This window comes from Benincasa hispida, chromosome 4 (assembly GCF_009727055.1).
Source record: "Benincasa hispida cultivar B227 chromosome 4, ASM972705v1, whole genome shotgun sequence".
Taxonomy (NCBI): domain Eukaryota; kingdom Viridiplantae; phylum Streptophyta; class Magnoliopsida; order Cucurbitales; family Cucurbitaceae; genus Benincasa; species Benincasa hispida.
Window position 1 is genome coordinate 3400916 of NC_052352.1, and position 17399 is coordinate 3418314.

Here is a 17399-nt window from a genome sequence, read left to right on the forward strand (position 1 = left end):
CTAGCTCATCGCATGGCCAATGTCCAACGTATCCATCGTGCAAGCCATCGTCAACCTCCAACGCATAGCAAGGTCGCACGGTACCAACGTATGGCCTCGCTCGGCCGCATCGACGCATAGGCACTTGGCCGCATCGACTTACCATGGCTCGCTTGGCCACATCGATGCATAGGCGCTTGGCACAACCGCTGTCGTCGATGCATAGGTGCTTGGCTTCGACGCATGGGTGCTTGGCATGGGCGCTGTGCATCGATGCATGCCACCCTTCAGCGCCTGCCTTGCCCCGCGTCCTAGCTTACCCCATGCATCCTTGCACGCCCGCGTGCCACCCTTATGCATCACCCTCGGCTGCCTTCCTTCAATCGCATACCACCCTCCAATGCATCCATTGAGCCTAATGCGTTGGTCTAACCTCCAAGTCATGTGCCACTCCCACTTCAACTTCTCTCTTGGCCCAAGTAATCTCTCCAAGATCTTATGGCTAACGCATGACAATACCTAGTCCAACACTTAGTCAATTTTCATCAATTTAAACTTAACTCAAAGCTACTCAAGGAAAATCTAGTCAACACTTAGAAATTTCCTTCACTTCAACATAAGATTTAACTTTCACTTAGTTAATTTTCCTAACCACCTGCTTAAGAAGGAAAAATGGAAATCCGGGTTTCACATTTACTTCCCCCTTAAGAAAATTTCGTTCTCGAAATTTGCTCGAACTAACTTTGGTTTAAGGTTTCACAACAACCACTGTTGTAACCTCTTAAAACCTTGTCTATTACCACGCTTCCACTGCTCTACTCTGATATCAATTTTCTTAGTTTGTCCAATGATACCTCACCTAGCCATCTCTAAGCTAGATGTTGAACCAAACTATCTACAACATAATCATTTCTATCTCAAATACTAAATGAGAATAACTTAAATTCACACTTACCTTCCTCGGTAGATCTTCAGGTAGCGTTGTGAGTTCCATCTCCGGTTGCCTGCTAGGTCATGCCACTTCTGCCATTTCTCTTAGTCTACCTTGACTAATTTCTTAGGTTTCTCTTTAAATCCTTACTCTACCACACTTCCCTTTGGTTTTACTAAACTCAACCCTCAGTTTTTCAAGAACATATATTTTGATATCAAAATAGTATCAACTAAACCTTTAACTTTCCCAGAAACTTATTTTACTTTGATACTAAGCTGGTATAAACTAATCCCTTACTTGTTTCAGAAACTTATGCTCTGATACCAAGTTGTCAAACCTCGCCCCAAACTACCCTCTGAGACTGAGAAAAGGCATGACTGTAGCAGTTATCAATCCTTTTGTTGACACTTACTGTCTGATAACTCCTGCTGAAATAACTCTGATACCAATGAACAAATTCTACACCTAACTGATTAAGTCAAGGAGGCAAACAACAACGGATAAGTAGGCCCATTTTATTACAATAATGTAACATTTATACAACTCCAAGACTTATCTACAAGTTTACAACAACAATTGTAAAACCTCTAGAAGAGTAACTGTGGCATGTGGCAGACCTTGAACTTAGCAGCACCCTGAAACTCCTCACCTTCCGCTACCTAGAGGGTAAAACATAAAACATGGAAAATGTGAGCTATAAAGCCCAATGAGTGGTGCTTTTAGATAAACAAATAACTTTGACTACAAAAATATACTTTTGGAAATCAATTCATAGTCAACAAGGACATTACCTCAAGTTCAATATTATTTTCCAGCCAAACCACTGGATTATCCCCAATTCAACTACTGGTTAAAACAAACAACCCCGGCTTTATCGCTGGTCATCACCTAAAGTAAACATTCCCAGCTTTACCGCTGGTTATCCCTGGCATGATCCTACTTTCACACGTATACTAAGATAACAACAATTCCTATGGAAACTTTCCCTGTTCCCTATTATCCCACCAATGTGCACATCGACCATTTTCCCGCTAGCTATGCTTAGGTAACTTAACTATATTTCCCGTCGGTTGTCACCGACTATCATTTTCCACCAACTGAAGCCGACTATATTTTCCCGCCAAGTACCTTTTCAAGCATGCTAACTATATATCCCGAATACAATTTCAGTTTCCAAAACAAACATACAAGCAATATCTTAACAAGCATAGTAATCAAATAAACATATATCCCTGATCATGCCAATTTAATATTATCCCTTATATATATTTACTATATATAGAAATTACATCAACAATACAACAACACAATAACCACTCACCTTGGTTGGTTAGGAACTTTCCTTTCCGAAGTTCGTTAAGTTTCCTTGGTTCCCTTTTGAACCCGAAATTCCAGATTCAATTATCAGCTTATATTACTGATAGTTTCAGAAATTATTTTAAGATACTTTTTTCTGCAAACATATTCTAAAATATCTCAGAAAGCTTACCTCAAAATCTTAGCTCATAACTCTTCGTTATTTGGCCAAAAACATTCAAAACATCAATACACAGAAGACTGGCCAACCTACCGAAAGCTCGACCCCTCTGAAATGTCCTTTTTTCTCCAGCCCCGATTCCTCGGAGTTTCTACTCCGGCAGCCCTACCTTGAAAACTAGACTCTTTTAGCTTTCAGATGGCTTTGCAATCACATCAACGTCACGAGTATTCTGATGAATTGAACTCTCGTTCAGTTGATGTTACTTCCCTGTCTTTTCTGCGCGACAGCATCTCCCTTCTTGAACTTCTTGACCAACGCATGGTCTTGCTACCAACGCATAGCCTCCTCCTAAATACACTCTTCTTTATGTTCTTTGAAGAGAATTTGAGTTTCTCATCTAAAGTCCTTGGCCATATTTATATGCGTCCAAAAATTTCTTCCACGGCCGACAACTTCTACTTGGCCCGCATGTCCAAGTGTCTTTTCCTCACACATCAACGCATTCTTACATCAGCGCAAGCCAAGGTGTATTCTTCTCCTTTCACCAACGCATGATGCTTAATTTTTGCAGGTCTTCTTATTGCATCCACCTCTTTTGCTTAAGGCTTAAAATTCTTCCCTAGCAAGCTGCATGTCTGATGAACGTCCTCCATATTGAGACTCAATCCTTCTTATTGCGTCCGTTCCACTCAATAATGCATTCACTAGGTTTGATTCAACAACACCCTTCTCAATGACATACTGCTAGCCTCGGTATCAATGTGTGTAATGATAATCAACAATGCATAGTAGGTCATCAACACATAGCAACCTTTGGCTCCCCTTTGATTTTCAACATAAGCAACCATCAAACCCAACTCACTCAGTCATTGCAAGCCTTACCATCGCCAAGAGCAAACCACCCATGCGTCCATCTAGCTCATCGCATGGCCAATGTCCAACGTATCCATCGTGCAAGCCAATCGTCAACCTCCAATGATATAACAAGGGTCGCACGGTACCAACGTATGGGCTCGCTTGACCGCATCAACGCATAGGCGCTTGGCCGCATCAACTTACCATGGCTCGCTCCTCTCGAATGAGGCCAACGCATCGACTCATAGGTGCTTAGCTACGGCCGCTGGCGTCGACGCAATAGGCGCTTGGCATGGGCGTTGTGCATTGATGCATGCCACTCTTCAGTGCCTGCGTTGCCCCGCGTCCTAACTTACCCCATGCATCCTCGCACGCCCGCGTGCCACCTCTATGCATCACCCTCGACTGCCTTTCTTCAACCGCCCTCCAATGCATCCATTGAGCCTAATGCCTTGGTCTAACCTCCAAGGCATGCGTCACTCCCACTTCAACTTCTCCCTTGGCCCAAGTAATCTCTCCAAGATCTTATGGCCAATGCATGGCAATCTAGTCCAACACTTAGTCAATTTTCATCAATTTAAGTTTACTCAAAGCTACTCAAGGAAAATCTATTCAACACTTAGAAATTTCCTTCACTTCAACATAGGATTTAACTTTCACTTAGTTAATTTCTCTAACCAGCTGCTTAAGTAGGGAAAATGGAAATCCGGGTTTCACACTTGAGGATGTTCTTGGCTGTGGTCCAGTGACCCTGTTCTGGGTTAGACTAATACCTACTTACTATTCCCACAGCATAGTAGATGTCTGATATAGTACAGAGCATCGCACACATCAAACTGCCAACGACAGATGCATATGAGACCTGTCTCTTCTCCTCAACCTCTTGAGATGTCTTAGGACACATTTCCTTCAACAATGTAACTCCATGCCTAAACGGCGGTAGGCCCCTTTTAGAGTTTTGCATCGAGTACTTGAGCAACATCTTGTCAATGTATGATGCCTGAGACAGTGCTAGAACTTTTTTTTCGATCTCGAAAGATATTTATACCAAAAACAAACTGATCTTCTCCCAAATATTTCATTTAGGATTGGGTCGCTAGTCTTACATCATTCCCAATGAGCAGGATATCGTTTCCATATAACACTAGCAAACTATTGAATTGTTGATGATTTTCTTGTAGACACAAGTTTCATCAATGTTTTGGTCAAAGTCGTACAATTTTATCGCAGTATCAAACCGAATGTTCCAAGATCGAGAAACTTGTTTCATCCCATAAATGGACCAATTCAATTTGCAAACTTTTTTCTCTTGACCTTGGGCGATGAATCCTTCGAGGAGCACCATGTAAATGGTCTTCTCAAGATTATCATTTAGAAAGGCAGTTTTAACGTCCATTTGCCAAATCTCATAATCATAATAAGCGAAAATGGACAGGAGGATGCAAATCGACTTCAACATGGCAACAGGCGAGAAAGTCTCCTTATTATCGACTCCCTCAACCTGAGTATAACCCTTTACCACAAGTCATGCGTTGAAGGTTTGCACCTTTCCATTGGCACCCCATTTCCTCTTGTAGATCCATTTACAACCTATAGGTCTTACCCCATCAGGCTGATCTACAAGATCCCACACTGAGTTGAAGTACATCGACTCCATCTCGAGATCAATGGCTTTGACCCATTCATCCCGATCAACATCCTAAGACAATGGATCTTTTTCAACGTCGCAATCAGCTACCATAGCCAGGATTTCCGTGAAACCCAGATAGCGTACAGATGGGTTCGCAACCCTCCCACTACGTCGAGGTTCCCTCAACTCATGAGGTAGAACCGACCTACCAAATGAACTATCATCAACAACTCTTGCTGATGAAGTAGGCTCTTCAACAACTCTTGTTGAAGTTTCAGTAGTTTCGGTGGAAAGCTCACGTAACACGATCTTACTACGTGGACGGTGCTCCCTGATATGATCCTCCTTCAGGAGGTAGCGTTTGTAGACACAAATACTCTATTTTTCGTCCGATCATAAAAGTAACCCCCTCGTGTACCTTTGAGGTAGCCTACAAAGAGGCACAACCTCGACCGTGGTTCAAATTTCTTTGGCTTAGCCTCAAGCACATGTGTTGGGCAACCCCATATGCGAAAGTGACGTAAACTAGCTTTACACTCGTTCTACAACTCTAGAGGTGTTCTCGCAACACACTTGGAAGGAACACAGTTGAGTATATACACTGCAGTCTCCATTGCAAAACTCTAAAACGAGTCAGGTAAGGAAGTGTAACTCAGCATCGACCAAACCATGTCTAACAAGGTTCTATTTATCCTTTCCGCTACACCATTCTGCTGAGGTGTACCTGGTACTGAAGTTGAGAAATGATTCCATGTTCTATCAAATAGTCCTGAAACCCCGAATCCAAAACCTCTCCACCTCGAACCGATTGAAGTGTCTTAATCCGCCTATCCAATGAATTTTCAACTTCAGTTTTGAACTCTCTAAACTTTTCAAAGGATTCAGAGTTCTGTTGCATCAAATAAACATACTCATACCTAGAGTAATCATCAGTAAAGGAGATGAAATACTCATAGCCTCCCCTGGCTCGCACATTCATCAGACCACAAAGGTCAGAATGCACTAACTCTAGAGGCTCTTTGGCTCGATAACCTTTTCCAAGAAAATGTCTTTTAGTCATCTTACCCTCAAAGAAGATTCGCACATTGGCAAAGAATTTTCCTCTCACTTAGAAGTCCATTCTTCACCAACCTCTCGATCCTATTGAGATTGATGTGCTATAATCGAAGATACCAAAGTTAGGCATTTTCTTTTGGAGAAACCTTTTGACGTTTATTTTGAGTTACGACAGTTTTAAATATCTTTATGTTATGGAGGGAACTCGTTGCTAACGGCCTTAGCACATATAAGTTATTTTCCAGATATGCTAAACAGATCTCAACTCCATCTTTATGAATAAATACTTTATTCAATTGAAAATGTAGAGTATATTTACACTATATCAAGCACTTTACAGAAATTAAGTTCCTTTTCAATTCAGGAACTACATAAACATTATCTATAATTAGAAATATCTTCTGTAAAGTCAACTGGATCCCTTTACTGCCACAGTTGAGACGACATCGGTGCCTACTCGCATCGTCATCTCACTAGCCTCTAACTGTCACCAGGATCTAATCCCCTGAAAAGAAAAACAAACATGATTAGTGGCACTAGAGTCAATAATCCAGGCAGAATCATCATTCTCCACTAAACAAGTTTCCAAAACTAGTAAATCATATTTACCTTGTTTTTCTTTAGCCTTGGTCGCCTTCTTCTTCTTAAGCCAATGAGGACAATTCCTCTTCTAGTGCCTATCCTGGTTGCAGTGGCAAAACTTTCCCTTGTCAACCGGCATTGGACGCCTACCCCGCTGGGCGACAGGCTGTGGGTTAGCAGGTGTCTTCCCCTTCCCCTTACCACCCTTCTTCTTTTTCCACTTAGTAGTGTTAGAAGTAGAGGGTGCAGACTTTGTCCCTGAGGTCGAACCTCGATGGAACGTCTTTGAAGATGAAACAACATTTGCCTCACCTCCCCTCTTCTCCTTACTTTTCAATAAGGATTGGAATGTCTACTTTGTTAAGAATTAGATTGCTAACAAAGTGTAGGAAGCTATCCAACAACGAATGCAGGATTATGCTAACCTAGTTGCCTTCATCGATCCGAGACCCATTCATCTCCGCCACATTGAAGGACCATCATGTTAAGCATGTGTTTACGAACAGAGGTGTTTTCCTCCATTTTGGAGTTAAAGATGCATTTCAGAGCCTCAATTTTCCAAATGGTTGTCCAAACATTCCCCGCAAGGACTCCATGATCTCACACGCTGAAACCATGGGCTTATGCTTATTGGTCGAAACGTCGTTAAGACTGGCCAAAATATAGGGCGGGCCTTCTCATTCATCCGTGTCCAATGCTCATAGGCCACCCGAACATTTCGAGTGGCGTTAGAAGGTGGAATAGGACACTCCTTCATAAGGACGAACATGTGATCATCGATGATTAATATCGTTGTGATCATGTGTTTCCAACTAGCGCAATTCTCGCCAGTCAATTTATCGGCGCTAAGTAGAGCTAAAGTGGCGATGGCTATAAATACGATGCTGAAAACAGAACAAAATTAATAAGTCTATGCAATACCACATTTTAACACCAATTTTAATTTTAGCAAAATAGTTTCCAAGTACCTTAAGTGAAAAAACTTCTATTTCGCAATGATGCTCCAACGAGGCAGGACAAACATCACCGGTGGGGTGATCAGATGCCCCTTCACTAGGACGAGACACTCTCAACCATTAGGCAAAAGCAACTCTTGTAACTTCACCTAATAGTCACCATTTATTCGGTCCATAACTGTTAACCCTTAACAATTTTGTGTAAGTATAACCCCTTGTTTTCGACCCTAGAGTCTCGCCCTAATGTGCCCACCGTAGGAAAAATCTAGATTAGGACAAGAGACTAAAGTGACCTTATCTTATACGAAAGATCAGATAAAGAAACGTGCAAAACTGCCATCCTATAGGGGGACACTCCCAGGGTGCCTCGAGGCAATGCATAGAAACCTTATCCAACCTAACGAAAGAGATCGTGGGATATGATGTTGCACGTCCCGCTCCCACTTACTACGAACATTTTCTCCATTCACATTGATATTGACCTACCCAAACACCATCCTTTAGGGGGACACTTCCAGGGTGTCATGAGGCCGAGGATAGACCTTACGGTGTGGACAATAAAGGGAGAAACGCAAAGAGGTTTAAATGAAGTATCAGATACCCCAAGTACCTCTCACTAAATGTTCTATCTAGGAGTTCATTAACTTAGACCATCCGGCTACTGATTTTAATATAAGTCAGTTTAATTGCTCAAAAACAACTCTTGTTTTTGAAATTAAACAAGTTCAAATCGTCACATTAAACTCTTTAATGGATTATCCTCAAATTTTCATGCATGCATCAAATCTATCTAATTCACCTTTCCAGGTAGGTTGCCAGGTAGGGGTGTTCCGTTTCCATCACCTTAAATACCCCAGCCTAGCCAGAACTCGCCTTAGACAAAAGGTCCCTTATAGATAGATTTANCCAGGTAGGTTGCCAGGTAGGGGTGTTCCGTTTCCATCACCTTAAATACCCCAGCCTAGACAAACCCACCTTAGACAAGAGGTCCCTTATAGATAGATTTGCTACACTTTAACCTTTTATTAGTCAATTTAATCCTATTAAAATGATTAAAAGATTAAAGCCTAGGTTGCTAATCTTTTTAGAACTGTGATCTTAGGTCTATCTCCACCAAGTTTTAAAATACTTTTAAAACCATGATTCAAGCCTAAGTTTGCATGCATATCTTTCTTATATATTTTAGTTCTAATTTCCTTATAACTCTTATAAAAGAAACAATTAAAACCATACACATTGCCACACAACTAGGTATTTATAGAACTTACAAATTTAACCTATGTGTCATGCTTCATGCAATATACATGGAACGAACCAAGCAAAAATGCTTCCATACACTCTTATACTATAACATTTATAATATAAATATGATGCATATCTATGCTTTATGCATGCATAAATATAACTTTTATATTATATGATGCATGAGCATGCTCTTAATTTAAATCATGCTTCTTTAAATCATAACACTTACAATAAAGAGATGATGCATGACTAATGCATAACCTAAGGTGGGATTTCTTCTATATGGCATACCATATGATATATAGATAAACATACATCCTATGTACATTCACAAAAACTTAATGAACCAGGATGAACCGCTTCAAAACAGAAAATTAAAATTCTATCTATTACATTTCCATCGAGTAAACCGGTTCACAGGTGAACCGGGTCTTGAACTGTCGGGGAAAAGCTCCCATCGTTTAATAAACGCGATCAGGTATACACGATCGTTTAGCTACGATCAAGTACCATTTACAATGCAATGAAGCATGAGGTACTCGATCGTTTAGTGCACAAGACATTAATCCGCGAGTCTAAACGATCGTTTAGACGACGACGTTGCTGTAAAGCACAATCGTTTAGACGACGACGTTGCTGTAAAGCACAATCGTCTAGACGATCATATAACAAATGATAAGTAAAAAATTTACTCCACGATCATGTAGTCAGTAACTAAGCAATGAAGCTTGCTGAGCTACACGATATTCTAGTGCACGCGAGTCAACTTATTCCCAAGTATCCGATACTCAATGATCGTTTACCGACCTAACCAACGCTTGGTCGTCTTCATCCTTGAAGAACAGCAACTCCTTTCTTTGAAGCTTCATCACAAACGACTCACAAAAACTCAAATACTTTGAATTTACAGATTCAATATCAAGTTAATATGCCCAAAAACACAGCAGTCCTTACAATTAACTTTGAATGTAAAAGAATTTAGATAACCAGTGGCTTCATCTCAGAAAATTCCATTAATCAACATCCACCAAACCATTTAACAATTAAACAGAGTGTAGACATGCTTTATCCACCGAGAAAGTAAATGCTATTCTTTACATCAATGAATTTGGAATATCAGAACCTGGCTCTGATACCAATTTAAGGAACTCTTATCAAAGAGTACCTCTGAGCGGAAGCAAGATCGTTCCAAACTCATTGTGACAGAAATACCGCATTCACAATCAACAAAATAGTTATGCATTTAACAACAAATTACGACATGCTTTGAACTTTAAACAACAAAGAGAACAAGATGCATACCAGTTGAAGAACTTTTCTTTGCTTTAAATCTCGCTCTCATCAAAGGACTGCATCTCTCGCTGTCACTGTGCAAGCCAAACCAATCGTCCACCAAATCTCGTTGTCGTCTACCCACAAATGGACTCCCCACAAACAAGGCAGCAGGGAAGATACCACCACTCAGAACCCTCGGTATTCTCGAAGTGAGAATCCAAGAGGTGTGGGCTCTGTTGGATTCGGTAGAGGGAAGGATGAAGGAACGATTGTTTACCATGACCAAACAAGTGGGAGATATCGGTAGTCTATCGCATAGATGGATACTTGATCGTTTAGGTAGAGGTACACGATCGTGTAGTAAACTGGGGCTGATCGTATAGACGATCATTTAGTAAAACGCTCGAGCACGCGATCGCTTAGAAAAAGCTCGATGATCGTTTAGGAAATGCGCATATGTACACGATCGTTTAGTAAACTTTGAGCTATCGTGTATGCTCTCGATTTTCTAGGTGATGGGCTCAATGGGTGAGTGAATATCTGATCACTTTGCAAAATGAAAACTATTTTCATTTTATCCTTTAGTTACGAAAACTACATTCCACTAACTCATTCGGTTACGGAGAAAAAATCGGCAACAATTATCCCATAATTGTTTAAATTAAAAAATAAATATAATCATATTATATTTATAACCTATAGTTTAATATCACCTCATATGCAACATATGAACCATAGTCCTTTTCTCCTCCACTAGATATAAATCATATTTATATCATTTTCCTCCAATCATTGTATCCCATACATCATGTCAAATATATCATATATAATTGACCCGTTTAATTATATCATATATAATCAAACTCGCTCTTATCAATTTGAGCACTTCAAACTGACCCAAAAAACTGATTCTCAATTTGAATCCATTGAGCTACCAAGGGGACCTTATGGACCTATGGCTCGAAACTTCAACGGTACGTAAATAGCTGACTAAACTCTTTAGCCACAAGATCCACCATCCATTAACTGCCAGGTATTCCACTAAAGATCGACAGTTGCACTCTTCTCACCATAGATATATTTCTATGTCCATCAGATATAACCAATCAACAATACGATAACCCTTCACAAATGCTTGTAAGTACAATTGGGCCAATGTACCATTTTGCCCCTGTAGTTACATCTAACTTCTTAAGTAACATTGATCCCTCTAATGAACAATACAACATAGTCCTACTACGTGTAGACACCTCTTGGGCCATGAGAAGGTGTGTGGCGCCACATCGTTCAAGCTCCAAAATCAGCTCTTAAGGGAGCAATCTATCTACTTACCCCTGCTTCGGGAAAAGAGTGAATTCCATCTTGTGTAGTTGAGTTCCCAGCTCCTAAATCAGAAAAATCCCTAAAGTGATAGGTTTGAGTTGGCGATCTGGCCCCTCGCACCCCTGCAAATCAAAGGATCGCCCTCAAAGGTAGGAGTTCCCAACTGACTCAGGATTGAGGTCATGTTATCTATGATCATCTTAGTGAAGTGAAGTCTCTGTCATGGACAACATTATATAACGAGACTATAACACTTCATGGTGTAGTCTTATATAAACTCCTTTGTATAGGATGTCCCTGCTTGCATGTCTCCACATGAATGATCAAGATTAGATCATCTGTAGCAAGTCACAACACTTGTTACTATTCTACAAAGTGGGTCGCATCCGTAGCGTTACCAGGATAAAGTTTCCCTCCTATATCTATATATTACAGACCATTTTGGTTATCACTTAAGACATGATCTACCTGTATGTCTTCACATACATGCTTAAGTTACAACGACAACCAGGGATGTTAGTTTATTGGCTTGTGGTAAAGTAATTAAAACATCTAATGCTCCATAGACAATAGTGAAGAAAATATCATATATTATTACATCACAATCGTTCGTTAAATACATTGTTTACAAACTACAGGACCCAACGAGAGTTTAGGGCATCATTCCCAACACTATATATCGACTGTTGGCAGCCTGATGTATACAATGTTATGTACTAGACTTGATATTTTCTATGTAGTAGGGATAGTTAGTAGATACCGATCTAATCTAGGATTAGATCACTGAACAGTCATTAAAATCATCCTCAAGTATCTCAGGAGAATGAGGGATTACATGCTTGTGTATAAGTCTAAGGATTTGATCCTTACAGGATACACTGATTTTGATTTTTCAGACTGATAGGGATTCTAGGAAATCCACTTCAAGATCATACTCTTAACGGAAGAACTGTAGTCTGGAGGAGCACCAAGCAAGGTTGTATCACTGGCTCTACCATGAAGGCAGAATACATAGAGGCTTGTGAAGCTGCCAATGAGGTTGTATGGCTCAGAAAAATCTTGATTGATTTGGAAGTTGTTCCATACATGTCAAAGCCCTTCACCCTTTATTGTGATAATAGTGGTGCTATGGTTAATTCTATGGAGCCTAGGAGTCACAAGAGTGGAAATCATATAGAGTGCAAATATCACCTGATTTGGGAGATTGTACATCGAAGGGACATGATCATCATGAAGATCACTTCGAAGCACAACATTGCTGATCTATTTATAAAGGCCCTCATAGCTAAAGTGTTTGAAGGTCACTTGTAGAGTATGAGTTTACGAGACAAACCTTATCTAGGCAAGTGAGAGATTTTAATGGGCGCGTTTTGTATTCCCTAGTTTATTGTTTTTGTGTATTGTTGTACTAATTTGTGCTTTTATGATGTACACCCCACTAGCTTTAGAATAAGTGAAAAATTATTGGGGTTGATACCCTAAATATCGTAGTCTTGTAGTTTGTAATTGTATTTGTACAAACAATTTATTTATCTAATAAAATAAGAGGTATTATATTCAATATTTAGTTGTGTTAACCCAAAAACCAATAAACTAAGATCCATGGTTATCTGCTGTAACTTGAACATGTATGTGGAGTAATACAGGTGGATCATGTTTAAGTGATAACCTGAATGGTTTGTAGTAGATGAATAAGGTTGGGTATCGTATCTTAGTAACATTATGAATACAACCCGCTTTGTAGTTGTTACAATTATTGTAAAGTATTACAAATGATCTGATCCTGTGGAGACATGTGAGTGGGGGTATCCTATACAAAGAGTTTGTATAAGACCGGATCACGAAATGAATAGTTTCTTTATACAACACTATTACTGATGGAACAATAAGAACACATGCATAGTGGAAGGGATGAAATCAACAACATTCTAATTGCAATAAAAACAAGAATAAACATGCAAAAGGGATAGAAAATACAACGTTTGAAGACTCCACCACAATCTTCCTCTCCCGAGCTCAATCGACACCACCAACGGTAAATCCTGCTATTCTCCGATTGAAGAACACAATTGTGGGACCGTTATATTAGTGAAAATAAGGGAATTTTACTATGGAAAGAATGAGAGTAAAAAAAATTTGTGGTGCAAGAAAAAAGTCAAAAGTAAATGAAGCATTAGTCTTGCGAATTTCAAAAACAAAACCATTTATAGAGAAAATACATATTTTGCATGTCTTCTACCTCAAACTCCACTAACATGTAATCTCAAGGTGTCAAGCTTGGGAAATTCCACTTCAAAGTCCACTTAGTTAGTGGAAAAATCCAACAATTGGATTTTCACTAACTATTTTTTTAATAAAAAAACTATTTTCAAATTTTAGAAAAAAATATTTAATTAAAACAATCTCAATTACATATTAAATTGTTTATGATACCTAGCTTTGATTAATCACATTAATCAAATTTAAAAAACACTTTCATGTTAATGATCAAGTATGCTCTTAAAAATAATTAATTAATAAATAAATTATTTAATTATAAATTATATCTCATATAAAATATAATTTTTTCTAAAACCCGAATTTGAACATTTCAAATTCTTACTTCACCTAGTTCTTCAATTTTATCTGTATTGAGCTAGCAAGGAGACCCGATAGACCTACAAATCATGGGCTCCGACGATCCGAGACTAACCGGTCAAACTCTTTAACCTAGTTCATCAACATTTATAACTAACAAGACTGTTCACTATAGCCTGTAGTTACACTCCTCTTACTGTAGATATATTGTGTGTCCATTTGATATAACCGTCATCAATAAGTTGATCCTTCACAAGTTGTTCGTAACCTCAGCTAGGTCAAATACCGAAATACCCCTGAGTTACATCTTTTCTCTTTAAGTACCACTACCCCTCTAATGAACAATTGATTTAGGATCATAATCACTAAATCCATTCCCTCTCATGCCAACGAGAGGATGGGGCGCCTTGTTTAAGACTCGGGATCAGCCCTTAAGGGAACAACATTTCTACTGCCCTTAAGGGAATTCCATCTTGCAAATTCTATGTCCCCAGCCATCTACCCGTTCTTATCCCTAAAATGGGAGGCATATTGAGCAACGATGCTAAGCTTACCCTCACCTATGCAGATCAAGGGACAGTCGCGAATAAACAGGAGTTCATAGATAGCTCAGGATTGAGATCAAGTTATCTAGATCATCAAGAAGTGAAATTAATCAATGTTTACAATAAACGGTGTTAATACGTAACAGTGGTCATTTCGTGGTCTATCTTATACAATCTCATCGTGTAGAAAACCTCCGCTCACATGTCTCTATATGAATGAATTGATCACATCGTTTATGATACTTTACAACATTTGTAACAATCATAAAGCGGGTTGTATTCGATAGTATCTCCATAAATAGGTACCCAACCTAATCTAAGTACTATAGATGGTTTAGGCTATTTTACTTGAACTTGATCTAGTTTATGTCTCCACATAAAGTCCAAGTATTCATAACAATAACCAAGGGTTTGTAGTTTATTGGATTTAGAGTTATTAAACAATCAACAACACTTGTCTGAATAAACTTCATATATGTTTACCGTTTATAAAACTACGAGTTTTAGGACATACAATCCAACAGTTACTAGAAGAGACTTATATTTCACCAGGATGACCATAGGTGACTTGATCTGAATTCTAAGTGAGTTGTGAACTCCTGCCTATGAAGTTGGTTTTCGCAGTATAGAGAATAAGAATCTTCTTCAAGATTTGGATCTAAAGCTTGCTTTAAGTGTTCTCTGTGTTTTGCTCCAAAAGAAAACTCTTACCTTCCAAAATTAATCACTAAAACCTACAAATCTCAGTGATTTTCTACATTGAGAATAACAAGGATTCACTTATGGTAGTTCCATTGTTGTGTTCGTAAGTTCGAGGAAGAGTTCGAATTATTCGTGCAGTACACCGGGAGAGGATTCATGAAGAACTTGGTCTTCAAGGATAAGTGATCCTCTAACCCCTTTCATCCTCTCTAAATTTTTTGTGAAAGCATGCTAAATTAGGACTATTTAATCCTACTTTTCGTCTTCTGTATTATTAATGTTATATAAAATTAAAATTAGGGCACGATCTTTCCATTACAGGTAGTCACCTACTTCTTCACTTTTCCTATGGGTTTGAATAGTAAACACTAAACCCATGGGTTACCTTTTTTTTTTTTTTTCAAATTTAATCTAAAAATTTTGTCGGCCAACTTTCGGATACCACCTTTGGTGATCATTACTGGCCAACTTCGACTGCCATCTTTGGCGACCACCTCCAACCAACCTTCGGCCACCACTTCCGATTATTCCACCTGTGAACAATTTTTTTAAGTCATTTCAAAGAGGCCCTTAGTTTAATTACAATAATATTTTTTAAGATATACTTTTTCTTTCTTCTAATTTTTTTCTTTTGGAGTTTTTTAATTATTATTATTATTAGATTATCCTTTTTAATTCTCTCTTTTCCCTTCTTTGTTTGAAATTAATGTTTCCTCCATTTTAGGAGATTTCATTTATTTCCTATTTTTTCTAGTTGAAAATCGATCGCCTATCTATTGAGATCTCAAGTATATGTTGAATATACAAGTAATATAGTAGAAAAGGTAAACATCGCATATACCATGGTTTATTTTTTAGTGTGTTTACAAATATACTGAAAAATATAAATACACATCAAATATATTGTTTGGATTTTTATGGATATTTTCTTTACTTGTATAGATTCTAAAAATATTTTTTTTTTAAATGTTTATAACCACAAGAAACTTTCTTACATACTGAGAGCTAAAAAAAATAAAATGATCATTCGTTAGACTGCAATTATTTAATTAGGTATATTTATTTAGGCTATATGTATAGAAAGCCCTAATTTAATTTAACATTTTAATTTTTTTCCATTGGTCAATTTAACTAGCTCGAAAATTTAGAATAATTTTTTTAACGTAATTGATTAAAATGTTGGAAACAACTTAGTAGCCAAATAAACATCAAAACTCAAACTTTATTATTTTTTTATTCCTCAAATGTAATTTGATAATATATATACATATATATGGGCTTTTAATGATTGGATTTAAAACTAAAATATTAGTTTATTTCAATTTGAAGTTAGCATGTTATGGTTAAAAAATTGATCCAATTTTCAAATTAGTTAAAGTGACAAAAGTCTATGAATATCTCAAAACCTAGTAAAATCAAAATACTAAATTATTGAAACAATAAATTAAATAAAATTATAGTTTTAATCACATCTCTATTGCAAAATTTAAAAAATAAAAATAAAACAAATATTCTTCTAAAAAAATTTAACCATATTAAAAAAAATTAAGGTGACAAGTTTGAACTAATCTAGAATCTAACCACTAATTAAATACAAGAAAATATTTCACAAACTCAAGATTTATAAATTTGCAATTCATTCCCAATTTACTAAGTCTGCACTCTAAACATAGACTTCTTAAGTCTAGACTTCCAAAATGTACACTCCAAATACAGTTTTCTTAAACTTAAGCTATCTAAACTTCTTAGCCTAACCCCCAAGCTTAAGATTTCAAACTTGCACGTCAAACGCCCTCTTAGCGTTTCTATACATTTCTACAACTTTGTGAGGGAGACGACCTTCTTCTTTGATTTATCATGACTCACATAACATTTTTCTATTAGAGATCCCTCTAATCTACTCAATATCGTCAATATGTATTAAAGATTAATTAGGTTAACTATATATATTAAAAAGAAATACAATATTTGTTGTGGGTGAAAAAATATGGCTACATATTTAGCTATAAGGAGATCACCTAATGGATCATTTCAAAGAGAAGTATTTTATTTGGCTAAGTATGATGATCGACTCATCAACACATATGCTCAACCCTAAGAGTTAAAAGAGAGCACCTCGCATCCTAAGATTAAAAAAAGTCCCACGAAGGTTGGCTCCTGGGTTAGCCATGGAAGTTAATAAGGTTATAGGAGGTCGACTTCATAGATTTTATGAAGGTTGACCATAATTCGTAATAGGTAAGATTAAGGATCTTAGAAA

General features: G+C 37.9%; 1 long non-coding RNA gene across 10 annotated transcripts in view; it reads right to left on the bottom strand.

Moving 5' to 3' along the window:
* Positions 1–1529: 1529 nt before the first annotated feature.
* LOC120075327 overlaps positions 1530–17399 on the bottom strand; it is a 48260-nt gene continuing 32390 nt past the window's right edge. For 3 of the 10 annotated variants that reach the window (XR_005481294.1, XR_005481292.1, XR_005481293.1), the window contains exon 7: positions 13030–13357. This is a non-coding gene — a long non-coding RNA (uncharacterized LOC120075327). Of the gene's footprint in view, positions 1573–13029; positions 13361–15343; positions 15673–17399 lie in introns of those variants that run through there. The other 7 variants (XR_005481296.1, XR_005481291.1, XR_005481290.1 and 4 more) reach the window with 6 other exon arrangements.